The sequence below is a fragment of the Zootoca vivipara genome, chromosome 11 (assembly GCF_963506605.1).
Source record: "Zootoca vivipara chromosome 11, rZooViv1.1, whole genome shotgun sequence".
NCBI classification, from domain to species: domain Eukaryota; kingdom Metazoa; phylum Chordata; class Lepidosauria; order Squamata; family Lacertidae; genus Zootoca; species Zootoca vivipara.
In genome coordinates, this window is record NC_083286.1 from 60,264,775 (window position 1) to 60,279,926 (window position 15,152).

Genomic DNA, 15,152 nt, shown 5'->3' on the forward strand with positions numbered 1-15,152 from the left:
GCACTGTGTTTCATGGGATACTGACCAGGCAATTGGCCAGGGTGCCAATCCTCCCAGAATAAGTCTTTTTGGCCTGCCACATGTGCAGAGCAAACAATTCCATCAGGGAAATGTGCTGGAATTCCTACTACTGACAGCACTCCCTCAACTATACATACTCCCATCCAATATATAACATCATACAGGTATTATATTCACACTTTGTAAACTACACAGGCTCCCAGTTTCTTTCCAAGCCTAATTCAAAGTGCTGGTTCTGACCGCTAAAGCTCTGCTCGGCTCAAGACCAGGGTAGGTGAAGGACCACTTGTCATCAGAAGCTCTATTACAGGTGTCTCTGCCATTGGTTCCGCAGGTTAATACTTAGCAGAACCTTTTCAGTGGTGGCACCTTGACTTTGGAATGTTCTCCCCAAACAAACTCACCAGGTGCCAAATTATTCCAATGCCAGGCAAAGGCTTTTTTAGTCTCCCAGGCTTCTAATCTATGCTGATTTGTTCCTTCCTTACTCAGATCTTACATTCTTACAATCCTTCTACAAATCTGCTGTTTTTATTCAAAGGCATGTGCCCCCCCCCTTAATTTTATTGTAACTTATCATGAATATGTGATTGAACAGTGGGGGTATAAATGGCAACAAACCATTCAGACATTTCTGCCACCATCTTGGCTGCTCTCTGGTTCACAGAAAGTGGATGCAAAGTGCAGGATGGGTGGGACATCATAATTCAACAAAAGAAAGCAAGGGAGACCGGAGACAGAGACAGAGGCGGTGGTGATAAAAACAGGCGGAATGAGCTCAGAGATGCAAACGAGGTAAGTGTGGATGATTTATTCAACAGCGGCCGGCATGGTCATCAATTTGCCTGACTACAATCCCAAACGCAAAGCCTTTCGCAAACTCCCCATGGCTCATATGCAGGCGCAGCCTGGCAGGCCTTTCAGAGACCAACGACAAGTTTTGGACAGTGATCTAGAGACGCAGCAAACTTTGGCATTTGCAAGGATATTAGCAAAAGCGCCCTGCCTTGCTTGCAGCATTGAAATTCCAGGAGGAGATGAATCGGCTCTTCACCTGTCACTGTGCGATTCCTTCCCTTCCTCATTTAACATGGTAAACCATTTCCTTAGCGTCCCCCCCCCCACTTTCTTCTCCCCACCTCTCTGCTTTTAATTATGCATACAGACATGGCAAGGGCTCGCTGTCCAGAGTCCTCCAAATAAAGGCTTTAACAAGATGCCACTGGTAAGGGAGCAAACACACACACACACCCTTTCTAGCCCGCAAACCACACTGACTTGCTTTAACTTTTTCTTACGATCCAAGAAGTGTGTGTATATTGTTGAAAACAGTGGCCGAGGTTACCCATCGTATAAACTATTTGTTATTTTAAATAGGACACACACTATTCAACTATTCCGTTTCCAAAGGAACTCAAGGTTACTCACAACACTCCCATCACACACCCCAAAACTCACATTAAAATACATAACAATCCCCAATAAAATCACTGATGTTAACATCAAAACTAAGGCCCCATAAACGAATACTGAAAGTCATGAAAGCCAAGGCCTTTTTCAGCCAGAACTCATTGGAACTGAGTTCTGGGACCTCTTAGGTTGGCGCCGTTGCAATTCTAAGAGGTGTTCATGGTGAATTCCGGCCCCTCTTTTTCTAGAAATATGGCACTGATGGAAGCTAAGCATCAATAAAAAGAACTACATCGGTTAGGAGCTTATTATGCTTTGCTGTTGTTGTTGTTTAGTCGTTTAGTCGTGTCCGACTCTTCGTGACCCCATGGACCATAACACGCCAGGCACTCCTGTCTTGCACTGCCTCCCGCAGTTTGGTCAAACTCATGTTCGTAGCTTCGAGAACACTGTCCAACCATCTCGTCCTCTGTCGTCCCCTTCTCCTAGTGCCCTCAATCTTTCCCAACATCAGGGTCTTTTCCAAGGATTCTTCTCTTCTCATGAGGTGGCCAAAGTATTGGAGCCTCAGCTTCACGATCTGTCCTTCCAGTGAGCACTCAGGGCTGATTTCCTTAAGAATGGATAGGTTTGATCTTCTTGCAGTCCATGGGACTCTCAAGAGTCTCCTCCAGCACCACAATTCAAAAGCATCAATTCTTCGGCGATCAGCCTTCTTTATGGTCCAGCTCTCACTTCCATACATCACTACTGGGAAAACCATAGCTTTAACTATACGGACCTTTGTCGGCAAAGTGATGTCTCTGCTTTTTAAGATGCTGTCTAGGTTTGTCATTGCTTTTCTCCCAAGAAGCAGGCGTCTTTTAATTTCGTGACTGCTGTCACCATCTGCAGTGATCAAGGAGCCCAAGAAAGTAAAATCTCTCACTGCCTCCATTTCTTCCCCTTCTATTTGCCAGGAGGTGATGGGACCAGTGGCCATGATCTTGGTTTTTTTGATGTTGAGCTTCAGACCATATTTTGCGCTCTCCTCTTTCACCCTCATTAAAAGGTTCTTTAATTCCTCGTCGCTTTCTGCCATCAAGGTTGTGTCATCTATTATGCTTTGCTATCAACCCTAAAAAGGCTCAGAGTTGGCTCAACCAAGTTTTCAGGAGGCAAGCAAATAAATCAGAGATTAAGAAGTAACTTGTTGTCTGAGATGGTCACACAAATGCCATTTTTAGGGGCTACAGTGGTTGTAATCAACAGCCCCTCTCCTTGTTCTGCTCACATCCACTGCACCGGCACCTCTTCTGGGTTCCTGCCCCTCCTTATCACAAGATATACGACAAGACCAGCCTGGGCTGTCCAATGCCCACAGCCAGAGAACAGCAGGCATGTGGTTCCCTTATTCTGCAGCTGCCTGGGTGGGCAACCTCTAGTTTGCCGAACCAAACAGTGCTTTCATACACACAGAAATCCAGCAAAGCAGGTAAGTACAGAATAAGGGAGCCGCTCAACTGCAGTTGGAGGGCTTCTTTCTGGGTGCTCAAGAAGGGCAGAGAAGCTTGCTAGGAGGTGCCAAAAAAAACCTATGGCTACCTAGATTTGGGGTTACAAGTAGGTAGCCATGTTGGTCTGACATAGTTGAAATTTTTTTTAAAAAAAATCCTTCCAGTAGCACCTTAGAGACCATCACCATAACAATACGAGTTGAAAAAGCCCTGTCGGCTTCAGCGGGTCTGTTTTCAAGCCCAGTTGCTGTGCAGGGAGCAATCTTTGTGTAGGTCTCTAGCTGGGGGGAAATGGGGTAGCATGATCTTCAAACTGCCTCGATGCTTTCATCCAAGCCTAAGTGCTGTGGGGTGGTGGAAGAGGTGAGCACAGGAGTGTGTTGATGGGTGGGTGGCCTCATCTATTTTATGCATTGCTCCCACCAAAACTGCTGGACCCCAGGCCCCAAAGGTGGCTCCCAGAATGTGGCTGAAAGAAACTCCCCACCTCTGTTGTGGACGTTTCCTCTTTCTTGCTTAATAATAATAATTAATAATAATAATTTATTATTTATACCCCGCCCATCTGGCTGGTTTCCCCAGCCACTCTGGGCGGCTTCCAACAGAAAAATGAAATAAAATAATCTATTAAACATTAAAAGCCTCCCTAAACAGGGCTGCCCTTCAGATGTCTTCTAAAAATCTGGTAGTTGTTTTCCTCTTTGACATCTGATGGGAGGGCGTTCCACAGGGCGGGCGCCACCACCAAGAAGGCCCTCTGCCTGGTTCCCTGCAACTTGGCTTCTCGCAACGAGGGAACCGCCAGAAGGCCCTCGGAGCTGGACCTCAGTGGCCGGGCAGAACGATGGGGGTGGAGACGCTCCTTCAGGTATACTGGACCGAGGCCGTTTAGGGCTTTAAAGGTCAGCACCAACACTTTGAATTGTGCTCGGAAACGTACTGAGAGCCAATGCAGGTCTTTCAAGACCGGTGTTACGTGGTCTCGGCGGTTGCTCCCAGTCACCAGTCTAGCTGCCGCATTCTGGATTAGTTGTAGTTTCCGGGTTACCTTCAAAGGTAGCCCCACATAGAGCGCATTGCAGTAATCCAAGCGGGAGATAACCAGAGCATGCAGAATTGACCTGCGCCTCCATGGACAGCTGTGAGTCCAGAATGACTCCCAGGCTGCGCACCTGGTCCCTCAGGGGCACAGTTACCCCATTCAGGACCAGGGAGTCCTCCACACCTGCCCGCCTCCTGTCCCCCAAAAACAGTACTTCTGTCTTGTCAGGATTCAACCTCAATCTGTTAGCCGCCATCCATCCTCCAACCACCTCCAGGCACTCACACAGGACCTTCACCGCCTTCACTGGTTCTGAATCGAAAGAGAGGTAGAGCTGGGTATCATCCGCATACTGATGAACACCCAGCCCAAACCCCCTGATGATCTCTCCCAGTGGCTGCATGTAGATGTTAAAGAGCATAGGGGAGAGGACAGAGCCCTGAGGCACCCCGCAAGTGAGAGCCCAGGGGTCCGAACACTCACCCCCCCACCACCACTTTCTGAACACAGCCCAGGAGGGGCCTCTAAAAATGTAGCAAGGAAGCCCCAAAAGGGTTTTCCATTTGATCCAAGTGGGCAGAACTGGGAAACTCCTTGAAATCAGTTCAAAAAAGTGAGCCCTTCCAAATGCCTTTGCTTGGCTTGAAACAAAAGGATGGCACAAACAAGGTTTTAAATAAGCTAATTGCATTTCTGAGCCAACAGACGTGGAGCTCAGGCAGTTTTATAGTTCAGTGTGTTTTGTTGCTGCACACACATACACACAAAAGTCTGAAATGATTTGTGGTGGTCTCCCGAGTCTTTGCCAGTGATGATGTATATAAAAGGAATTTTTATGCCAGCTGTAATCATCGGTAGTAATGTTTATAGTAGGTGAACATATTAGCCTGGACGCAGGGCATGAATTTTACTCTTGAAAAAGCCTGTTCATTTATACAGCCCAAGAGTTAAATGTCTGCATTTGAAGACAAATTGCAGGAAAATTCATTTAAATCTGAGTTGCGTGGCAAAATTTAAGTAGCAGCCAATCTCATCATTATCAAACTCTTGCTGTAAGTTCTACCTGCTCAGCTTTTGAGCACCTCCCACATGCACAATGAACAATTGTGTTCCTTGAGTTCATTGTTACTTAGTTAGGGGGTCCTTCCCACTAGGACAAGAAAAACCAACAGGACTGACTGCTGCTTTGCTTTTTGCACTTCCATATCACACCAGAGAAATTACAAAAGCATCCTGTACCAGAGAAGGACTTGTGCAGGAATTATTTTATTAGACCTTGCACTTCCAACATTTTTGCTGATTTTTTTAAAATAGTATTTTTTAAAGAAATGCAACAGATTTTACTCTGTGTACAGTATTGCTCTCCTTTGCTTCCCACAGAAAACGTCCTGTATATTTTCCAGGGGGGAAGCAGCATTTCCATTACGTCCCACCAAAATCACAGCAAATAAAGCAACCTGACAAAAGCAGAAGTGAAACACAGGCAGTTAACTTGTGAGATCTTCCTAGCCATTGATTGAGTAGTTGTAATATCACAGAAGGCTTAGAAACATTCCAACTGTTATAAGGAGTTTTAACTTGAGTGACGAGCAGCAAAGAAGTGAGATGGCAGCATTACTGCAACGATGATCAAAGATCAGGCAGAGTCTGCAGATGGCCTGCGATAAGTGTAGTAGGGTACACCAACACAGAGATAGCAATACAGAAACATACAGTACAGTGGAACCTCGGTTTATGAACACCTCGGTTTATGAATTTTCGGTTTACGAATGCCACGGACCCATCTGGAACGGATTAATTCACTTTCCATTACTTTCAATGGGAAAGTTCGCTTCAGTTTATGAACAGACTTCCGGAACCAATTGTGTTCATAAACCGAGGTACCACTGTAACTGCATTTCTTGGTGGGGGAGGGGTGTAACCCAGAGTGATGTCATATGTTCACAAAGCATTGTATCATGACAGCTTTCGTAGCTGTGGAATAAATGTCTAGTTCACTAGAGGGTATAGTCTCAAACTCAGTATGAGTAACCAAGCATGCTTCAGCTGGGAGTGTCAGTGGAAATAAACAGCCAGAAGCTTTTGTTGCTCATAGCAAGAGAAGCTAACCTGGCTTGGAGGCTCTGATTGTGGGCGACAGGGAGGGGGCTTGTCAGATTACCCATAATTTCAACCGTAGTGATGCTCAGGAGATCCGTGTAAATTTGGCTAGTCTTCTTGCAGTTGTCTTCTGAGTGCTACTTGAACATGATACCAACACACTTCTGGACAGAGAAGGATTTAAACCTGGTTCTCCCATGGCCAAACCCACCAAAATATCTGATGCACCGTGATAGCTTCTGCCAATCGCAAAAGGCTTTTCTTTTTTCAACGGTCTAGGCTTAGTACTCCAAGAATTCACTTATCCAATAATGGCAAAATACACACACACCCAAGCAAGAATATATATTATTAAGCGTTTTACTTTTTCCAAAAATGTGGAAGGGCTTTCATGCAAGCTGTCGCGAAATACGTAAACAGAGAGCAAACCTGGGTTTAAAGGACGCACAAGCTCCGAGAAGCTCTGGTCGCTCCCCTAGACCAGACAGTCCCAAACATCACACGCCACCTGGCACATGCTGTGTGCACTTTCGGAAGCCCAGAAACAATGACCACGGGGGTGCCTGCCTGAATTATGGCCGAGGAAAAGGGTAAAGCCAAGCAACTTCCCTGCAGAGTTTATTAGCTAAAATCTGAAGGTGCGGCAAAGACAGAAAGTAATAAAATGTTTTATGAACAACTTTACTTCTCGTGTTCTAATACTGCGGAGCTTATGTGGACTATTTAGCTCAAGCAAGCGAAGGACCTGCTAGGAAACTTCCCACAAGGCCCTTCTTTAATAAAGAAAAGGTTCTGCTCAAGCTGTGAACTCCAGGAAAGTCAGTGTCCTCTGGAGAATTGGGGTGTTCAGCAAAGCGGGCTGCAGAAACATAAAAGGAGAGGCGCAAGGCAGAAATGTATCCCATTTCTGTCCAGCGAGAAGCTAGGAACTGGAGATTTGAATAGCATAATGCTAGCAAGCAGTTAGCCAGTCAATTAAACCAAGGTGCAAGTGTGAAAAGAGAAGGGAAAAGGTCACCACGCCTGCAGAAGTTAAGCCACTCACTTCTGTTTGAAGTGTTGTCGTTCTATTGTTGAATAGTATAGCTTTCATATAAAGGAATGGCTAATACACTCCCATTGTGTTTGAAAGGAAATTAAATTTACATTCTTTGGGAATATGGTATCATAATTAGTTCATGACTTGATTACACTTTGAAGTGAGCTGGGATGGCACACGGTGCATACAAATGAGCCACGCGGAGGTTACCTGCCTTAAAGAAAAAAGGCACCAGCACTCCAAACAAAGGGAAAGATTCCCAGCTTTCAGCTGGCACAGCCAGGATATCAAATTCAAATTTTTCTGCTCCCATCTGGCATCAATAAGGCCACAGTAACTTAAAGATGCAGCCTCCTAATCAGCTGAATGAGTTGTTTGGAAAACTAATCCTTCCATCTCCACCCATACCACCTGCACAGTAGTTGCTAAAATTGATTTTTAAAGCAATGAAAAACACTAAGCTCCTTACATCGGTCAAAATTGCCGATATGATTTATTTCCACAAACGATGGAAATTTCATGAACTACCGAAGGGAGATTTACATGCCATTGCTCCTTTAGCAACCTGAATTTGTTTGCCAAGATGTTTTTGAACATAACATATTTAAACCACCACCAAAAACACAGAGGGCAGTAGAGAATCACAAAATTGCAGAGTCTGCTTCCAAACCAAATTACCAAAGAAAAATTCTAATTAGTCACTGCAACCTATTCACTTTTGCATGAAGGCAAAATGGTTGTTCAAGCCTTTTTAAAAACAAAAACAAAACTGTGTCCAGGTTTCCAAAGAAAACTATTGAATCCCTGGAATGGCTGAACCAAAAGCTAGTCACCATTTCTCATGGTTTTGCTTGACATTGCCAAAGCCACCTCCCTTTCCTTAATGTTCCTTGCAAAAGTGTTTGCTTTTACATTAACTCGCCCTCACTCAAAATCACTCTCTATTGCCTTTATTTGCCAACAGGGGCACAATCATGTCATCAATCCTGAGTACCTGCATCCACTCACAGGACTGCCCACCTGTCATGGATGCTTTAGTTGAGGTTCTTGCATCACAGGGGGTTGGACTAGATGACCCTCGGTTCCCTTCCGACTCTGCAATTCTATGATCCTGTGACTTTGCTCATTAATATCTAGGGACAGCTAAACATATTGATGACACTACTCTCCAAACCTCCTGGTGCATCTCCAGGGCTTCATATAGATGTCAAATACCATGGGGGACAAGATGGAATCCTGTGGAACCCCACAGGATATCTCAGGATGTGAGCAACATCATGGGAAGGGTGCTTTGAGGACTAAGGTGAAACTAGGAAGCTCCCTTGTTATATTTGCAGTGCGATGCTCCATGTCGTTACAGTTCTAGTATGGGAGCCTGTTTTTTGTATGTTATTTTATTTGTGATTGTTTTGCTATGTTAATATAAAATTGTTTTGTAGTGTATGTTTGAAATCCATCTGTGTTTTCTTTGTTGTAAGCTGCTTTGAGCATCATCTGTCTGTCTGTCTGTCTGTCTGTCCGTGTGTGTGTGTGTGTGTGTGTGTGTGTGTGTGTGTGTAAAAAAGTGGCATCCAAATAGAATGAATGAATGAATGAAATAGCCTCACATAACTATTTTCTGGAAATAGCCCTACAAACAGGAGTGGAGCCACTGAAGCACAATGCCCCCAACACCCACTTCCCTGAAATGCTCCAGAATTGTCATAGTATCGATGTCACGGCTTAAAATTAGCCGCTGTTTCTTTAACACAAAAGGAACTGAGTCAGCATGAGTCAGTGGCCTACAATGAATCGGCAAAGCCTGCATGGCTCATGCAACCTTTCACCTACATATGCCTGTATATATAGAGTGGTCATTGATTGTGTGTGGTGTGGGTTGGTCGGATGGCAGAAAGCTGGTTGCGTTTGATATTATAAAAGCTGTTGGTCGTGGTTGGAGAAGACTTTTTTCAACAATAAAAGCAGCATTCTGCAAAGTACTCTTTCTCAAGGAATCTCTGTGCCGACTAAGGTCTGAGGACCAGGCAAAGGAGGTCAGAACCTTTTCCTTATCAAACACTGAAAATGGAAGAAGAATGAAGAATTGAAGAATGAAAACTTCAAGAAAGAAGATTCCACCTAAACATTAGGAAGAACTTCCTGACAGTAAGAGCTGTTCGACAGTGGAATTTGCTACCAAGGAGTGTGGTGGAGTCTCCTTCTTTGGAGGTCTTTAAGCAGAGGCTTGACAGCCATATGTCAAGAATGCTTTGATGGTGTTTCCTGCTTGGCAGGGGGTTGGACTGGATGGCCCTTGTGGTCTCTTCCAACTCTATGATTCTATGAAAGTAGCCAAAAGATCAAGGAGAGTAAGCAGGCCTGAATCTGGACTTCTTGGGCAGGGGTGGTTAGTGGTTAGTGGGGGCATCTGGGGCTGGCCCTGAGGGCAGTACGTTCTCTCACTCCATAATCCCTGGCCTCGTTTTTCAAAATGCAGGAAAGGGGGGCTTCCCTCCCAAAATTTTGCAATGTCCCGAAGATCGCCACCTCTGTGCTGCAGTGTGGAGGCACCAATCTTGCATACATCGTAAGTGCTGGGAGGGAAGATAAAGGCCCCTCCCCAGCTCTCCTTATATACCTTAAAATCACAGTCCCTGTTCTGTTTAGCAACATGGATATGGTGATATTTTTCGTGCTGTCCTGGGGCTTGGCTGACTACAGGTTTTCCACCTAGGCTGAATAACAACAGTTGTTCAGAAGGCAAAAACAGGAATACAGACTCAACAAGGACGGATTCAGACAGAAGATGGCTGATTTTCTCTCACACACAGGATCACACCCCAGCTGCAGAACACACGTTCTGGGTGTAAAAAGATTCCATGTTCAATCCTTGGCAGCTCCGCCTAAGAAGCATCTCGGGCAACTGGTGCTGAGAAAAAGCTTTTTCCCTTTGACTCTGGACAGCCACTGCCAGTTAGAGAACACAAAATTGGCCAGCAGAACAGGCAATGGCTTGACTCTTTGCAAGTCAGGTTCATACATGCACAGGCAACAGCTAAGCTGCTTGTATATAACACAGAAAGAAATTCAGTCGCAATTTCCAATCATTTTGACACAATATTTAGTTGGACCTTGGAAGACGGAAGAGAACAGAAAGCACTGTTTCTGTAAATTCAACCAGAGTTCTTTAAATTCAAGCTGAGTTAAGCTCTAGGTGCTGCAGTGAGGATTAGAAGGGTATGGTGGACCCAAGGCTTGCTGGTTACCAATCGCAAGACTTTGCTCTCTGTTTACATTCTGCACAGGTTAAGGCCCTCCAGAGCCTGACCAAGAAAGTCAGTGCAAACTACACCTATAGAGATGCTTTTGCAAAATCTGTCTTGGCTTTGGGTGCTTCCGTTGGCTCAACTGCTAGTAATCAAAGCTCCTCCAACAAGGAGCAGCCAGGGGCCCTTGGAGCTGCCTTTGTCACACAAAAATTGTGGCTTTGGGACACACATTTTTTTCCTAATGATATAGGATTTGTGGGAGAAAACTTGTTCTATTTGCAATGCACACACAAAGTAAACTCAGCCCAAGCTATAGCAAGTGCAGGGGGTGGGGGTGGGGGTGGAACAGAGAGAAATAAGAGTGAGACTAAATCTTCCAAACACGAAGAAATAGGTGTACTACTCCCCGCCTCCCCTTTACATATTTAAAGTGCAAGATTAAAACAAATATAGAGAACGCTGCATAATTTAGCTGTCATTTTCTTTCAAATTGCTCATAATTGTAACCATAAAATGATAATATTCTACCATATGTGCATCTGCAAAGCTAACAAAAGCATTGGTCAGTGCCATGGAGCCAAAATATGGACCGAAGGCTCCCCTTAGTGGCCGCTGTGGGGGATATCATGGCAGCCCAACATTCCTGATGGCCCTCAGCAGCAGGAGTCTTAAATGTGCAGGGAGAGAACCTGAAAGGGTTGCTTTGACATGAGCTGCATCTTCAGACAGACTTTCCAAGCAGGATAATTAACAGTGACTCTATAGGCACACGACTTCTACACTGGCCAGTTCACTTCTGCATTGTTTGCACACCACTTCCCACGCGCAGGCACTGAAGTCAGGATTGAGTCCCCCAAATTTCTTCCTAGGCACCCCATTAATTCAAACAGATTGTTCACCCTAGGGACCTGTGCTTACTGAGATACGTTCCTGCCGTGAATTTCTGCTCAGTGGTGTTGATGGTGACCCACTTCTTCTTCTAAGTGGTGGATCAGTCCATTTTGGTTCTTTTTGACTCCAGCTTGAACTGGTTTCCATTAGAACAAAAAAAACGAGACTCTAGCGCTGAAATTAAAGGAGGCACTTCATGAAGACGGATGGGTGCGTAGCATGGGGGGAAGTCATGGAGGCAGAAATAGTGAGAGAGGAAGTCACACATTGCTTACTAAGAAGAGGCAAGGGAGGACGGAGGACTTGCCCCTACATTTCAGCCAGCCCTTCAGCATGGGCTTCATTCACTTTGTGCAACTTGCCTTGCTAGCGCAAAGTAGGCAGTGTGAATGTTCCTCAACTCAGTCCAGTCCTTTCCTCGAGAGCAGAGCTTTCTCCTCTCACCCAGTTCAGACTGCTGACCATGAGAAGACAATACCTGTCTGAGCACAAAAAGCAGCATAGTCTGAGGCTGTAATTTGGCCAGGCTGGCACTACAAACCGCATGCAACCCCAAGGAGAAAGGAGGGTGCACTACACCGGACAAGCAGCATGACCATGACAGAAGAAGAAAAGCTGCCTTTTGTATCCAGGCTTCACAGGCCCTCTCTCATCCATCCTTGCAGTTGTCTTCTTGTCAATACGTTTCCTGTTCTGCACATGTTGTAGGGAGGTTGACAGAGGAAACCGAGGCCATCCAATGACTCAGTTTGTAGAACAAGATCCGAACCCAGATCCACCTCAGATCCATCCGAGACCAACCCATACATAGCTGCCAAGTTTTCCCTTTTCTCGCGAGGAAGCCTATTCAGCATAATGGAATTTCCCTTAAAATAAGGGATAACTTGGCAGCTATGAACCCATAGGAACTTTGAGGCAGTTCTTTCTAGGGCTGTGCACACTGAACTAAAACTAGGACTATCAGCTATGAAAACTGAGCACACTTGAATACATTCATTATGCAAAAAAGTTACCTTTTCAACTTAAGGTGGTAAGGGACCAAAAGCGCCGGGTCTCAAAGCCACTTCCGCGCTTGCGTCGGAGGTGGGGTTGTGGGCTGCCCGACTGTACCATCGCGTAGGGGCTGCGAGATCAGCCCCTGCGCGATGGTGCGCTCCCGCCTGCGTCACACCCCGACCGGCCAATGAGGCTGGGCGGGGCGGGGCCAAGCCGTTTAAAGGCCTCCGCAGGCGGGTTGGAGTCGGATATAGTCTGTTAGGTTCCAACGCCTAAGCCAATTCCGCTCTACATGCATATTTAATAAAGTTGTGGCCTTAACCACCCAATTAATTAAATCTTAAACCTGGTGTCATGAGTCTTTATTCCGGGGAAGGAGGGCATATAGCCACACAAAGCCACTTCCGCGCTTGCGTCGGAGGTGGGGTTGTGGGCTGCCCGACTGTACCATCGCGTAGGGGCTGCGAGATCAGCCCCTGCGCGATGGTGCGCTCCCGCCTGCGTCACACCCCGACCGGCCAATGAGGCTGGGCGGGGCGGGGCCAAGCCGTTTAAAGGCCTCCGCAGGCGGGAAAGCTCCCTCTTTCCTCGCTGTTCGCCGGAGCGAACAATTCACCCGCCCGCCCACCCCTTAATAAGAGGCAAGGGGACGCTGCTATGGACGTCAGTTGGTTGCCCTGGCTGGCCAGGGGGCTGGGTAGGATTTTTCCCATACTGGGTTAGCCATGATGGGTTTTTCGCCTACCTCGTAGCATGTCGTCACAACTTAGGTTAGGCGGTTAGGCGTTGGAAATTTGCATAACAATCAGTGGAGGAGGGGCAAGTACGTCATCAGCTGCCCTATCTTGGAGAGGTAATTCCGTTAAAGGATTCCGGGGGCGAGGCTTGGTCCTGAGCCTGGAGTTGCCTGGGCCGTAAGGCACGCCCCATCGGTGGCCACAGGAGGAGCTCTAGTAGATCTACGTCGCGGGGCTCCTTTCTGGTGGTTAACTTCTCACAGACTTCAACACACGGGTTGGAGTCGGATATAGTCTGTTAGGTTCCAACGCCTAAGCCAATTCCGCTCTACATGCATATTTAATAAAGTTGTGGCCTTAACCACCCAATTAATTAAATCTTAAACCTGGTGTCATGAGTCTTTATTCCGGGGAAGGAGGGCATATAGCCACACAACAACCATAGCATGGAGCCATGTTTTGCAGCACAGAAAAAAATTACAGCATCGTGGTGGCAATAGATATGCTAACAGATTTGTTACTCAAGTGCTCCCATAGAGCAACTGCTACTTGGGAAATGGCGCAGCTGATCTTCCATTTCTCCTGCTGCTAGACAAGCATGGCAAGGGGAAAGAAATTAAGCATAGCACTCCAGCTTTGAGCACTGGAAGTCCTGCTTAATTCCACAAGCATTGCTTTACTTACCCACACACCCAAAGGGAGAGAGGGAGAGAGAAGGGATAGAATATTCACCTGGCTATCTAGATGGTTGGCTCCTGCCAACCTAGCAGTGCAAGTAGATAAATAGGTACTGCTACAGCGGGAAGGTAAACAGTGTTTCTGTGTGCTGCTCTGGTTCGCCAGAAGCGGCTTTGTCATGCTGGCCACATGACCTGGAAGCTGTACACCGGCTCCCTCGGCCAATAACACGAGATGAGCGCCGCAACCCCAGAGTCGGGAACGACTGGACCTAATGGTCAGGGGTCCCTTTACCTTTTATCTAGATGCTAGCGGGACGCAGGTGGTGCTGTGGTCTAAACCACAGAGCCTAGGGCTTGCCGATCAGAAGGTCGGTGGTTTGAATCCCCGCAACGGGGTGAGCTCCCGTTGCTTGGTCCCAGCTCCTGCTTACCTAGCAGTTCAAAAGCATACAAGTAGATAAATAGGTACCGCAGCGGCAGGAAGATAAACAGTGTTTCCGTGCGCTGCTCTGGTTCGCCAGAAACAGCTTAGTCATGCTGGCCACATGACCCGGAAGCTGTCTGTGGACAAACGCCGGCTCCCTCAGCCTATAGCGCTAGATGAATGCCACAACCCCAGAGTCGTCTGCGACTGGACCTAACGGTCAGGGGTACCTTTACTTTTATCTAGATGCTCTCAAGGCTATTTTCACCATCACGAAAGCAAGATGCCTGCTCTTCAGCCAAGTGAAGGCTGAGGCTCTCGTTTTGAAAAATCCTCTTTGTCTCCAAACACACACCTGCATATTTCTAGATTCACATATTTATCTTTGGAAGTTCTCAGCAGATAATGATACTTCCAATTTACATTAATGGCATTCATCCATGACTATTTGAATTCATCTACCTGGGTTGGTTCTGCAATTTGATGAGAGCATTCACTTAAGAAACAGGGATACAAAGGATCTAAGAATTGGCAGCAGTTATGTCTGAAAAAGCCAAAGGATGAACCTTATATCCTGGAAGCCATGGCAATAGAGAACTAGAGGACAGCATCCTTCCCCAACTGGTGCCCTCCACATGTTTCATTTATATATAGATTTAAAGTGTTAGCAAGAAGGCATCCTATAGCAGGTTATGGGGGAGGGAAACATTATAATAAAAAGGGAATGGAAATACAGTAGAACACTTTTTATTAAAAACAAACAAACACAGAAGTAAATCGCCCAAATGCCTAGGTAAATAAATAGGTCTGCAGCAGGAACTGAAAACTCACAATAGTTTGCACCAGCCTGATTTGGGAGAGGAGGTAATTCCAGAAATTGAGGGCTTGTCCTGAGAATGTTCTCTCCCACATTGCTGCCAAGACAGCAAGACAGTAGCCCCAGGAGATCTCAAATAAAAGGCAGGTCTATATGGCAGAAGACACTTGGCCAGTTATCTAGCTACTTCAGGCTTTGTATGTCAGTATAAGCACCTTAAATCTGGCCTGGCAGCCAGTAAATGCAATGTG

At 46.2% G+C, this 15,152-nt stretch overlaps 1 protein-coding gene across 5 annotated transcripts in view; it reads right to left on the reverse strand.

Annotated features, from left to right (window-relative positions):
• Positions 1–15,152, reverse strand: part of KIAA1328 (KIAA1328 ortholog) — a 198,921-nt gene that overhangs the window by 112,482 nt on the left and 71,287 nt on the right. The gene's annotated exons all lie outside the window — the stretch shown is intronic.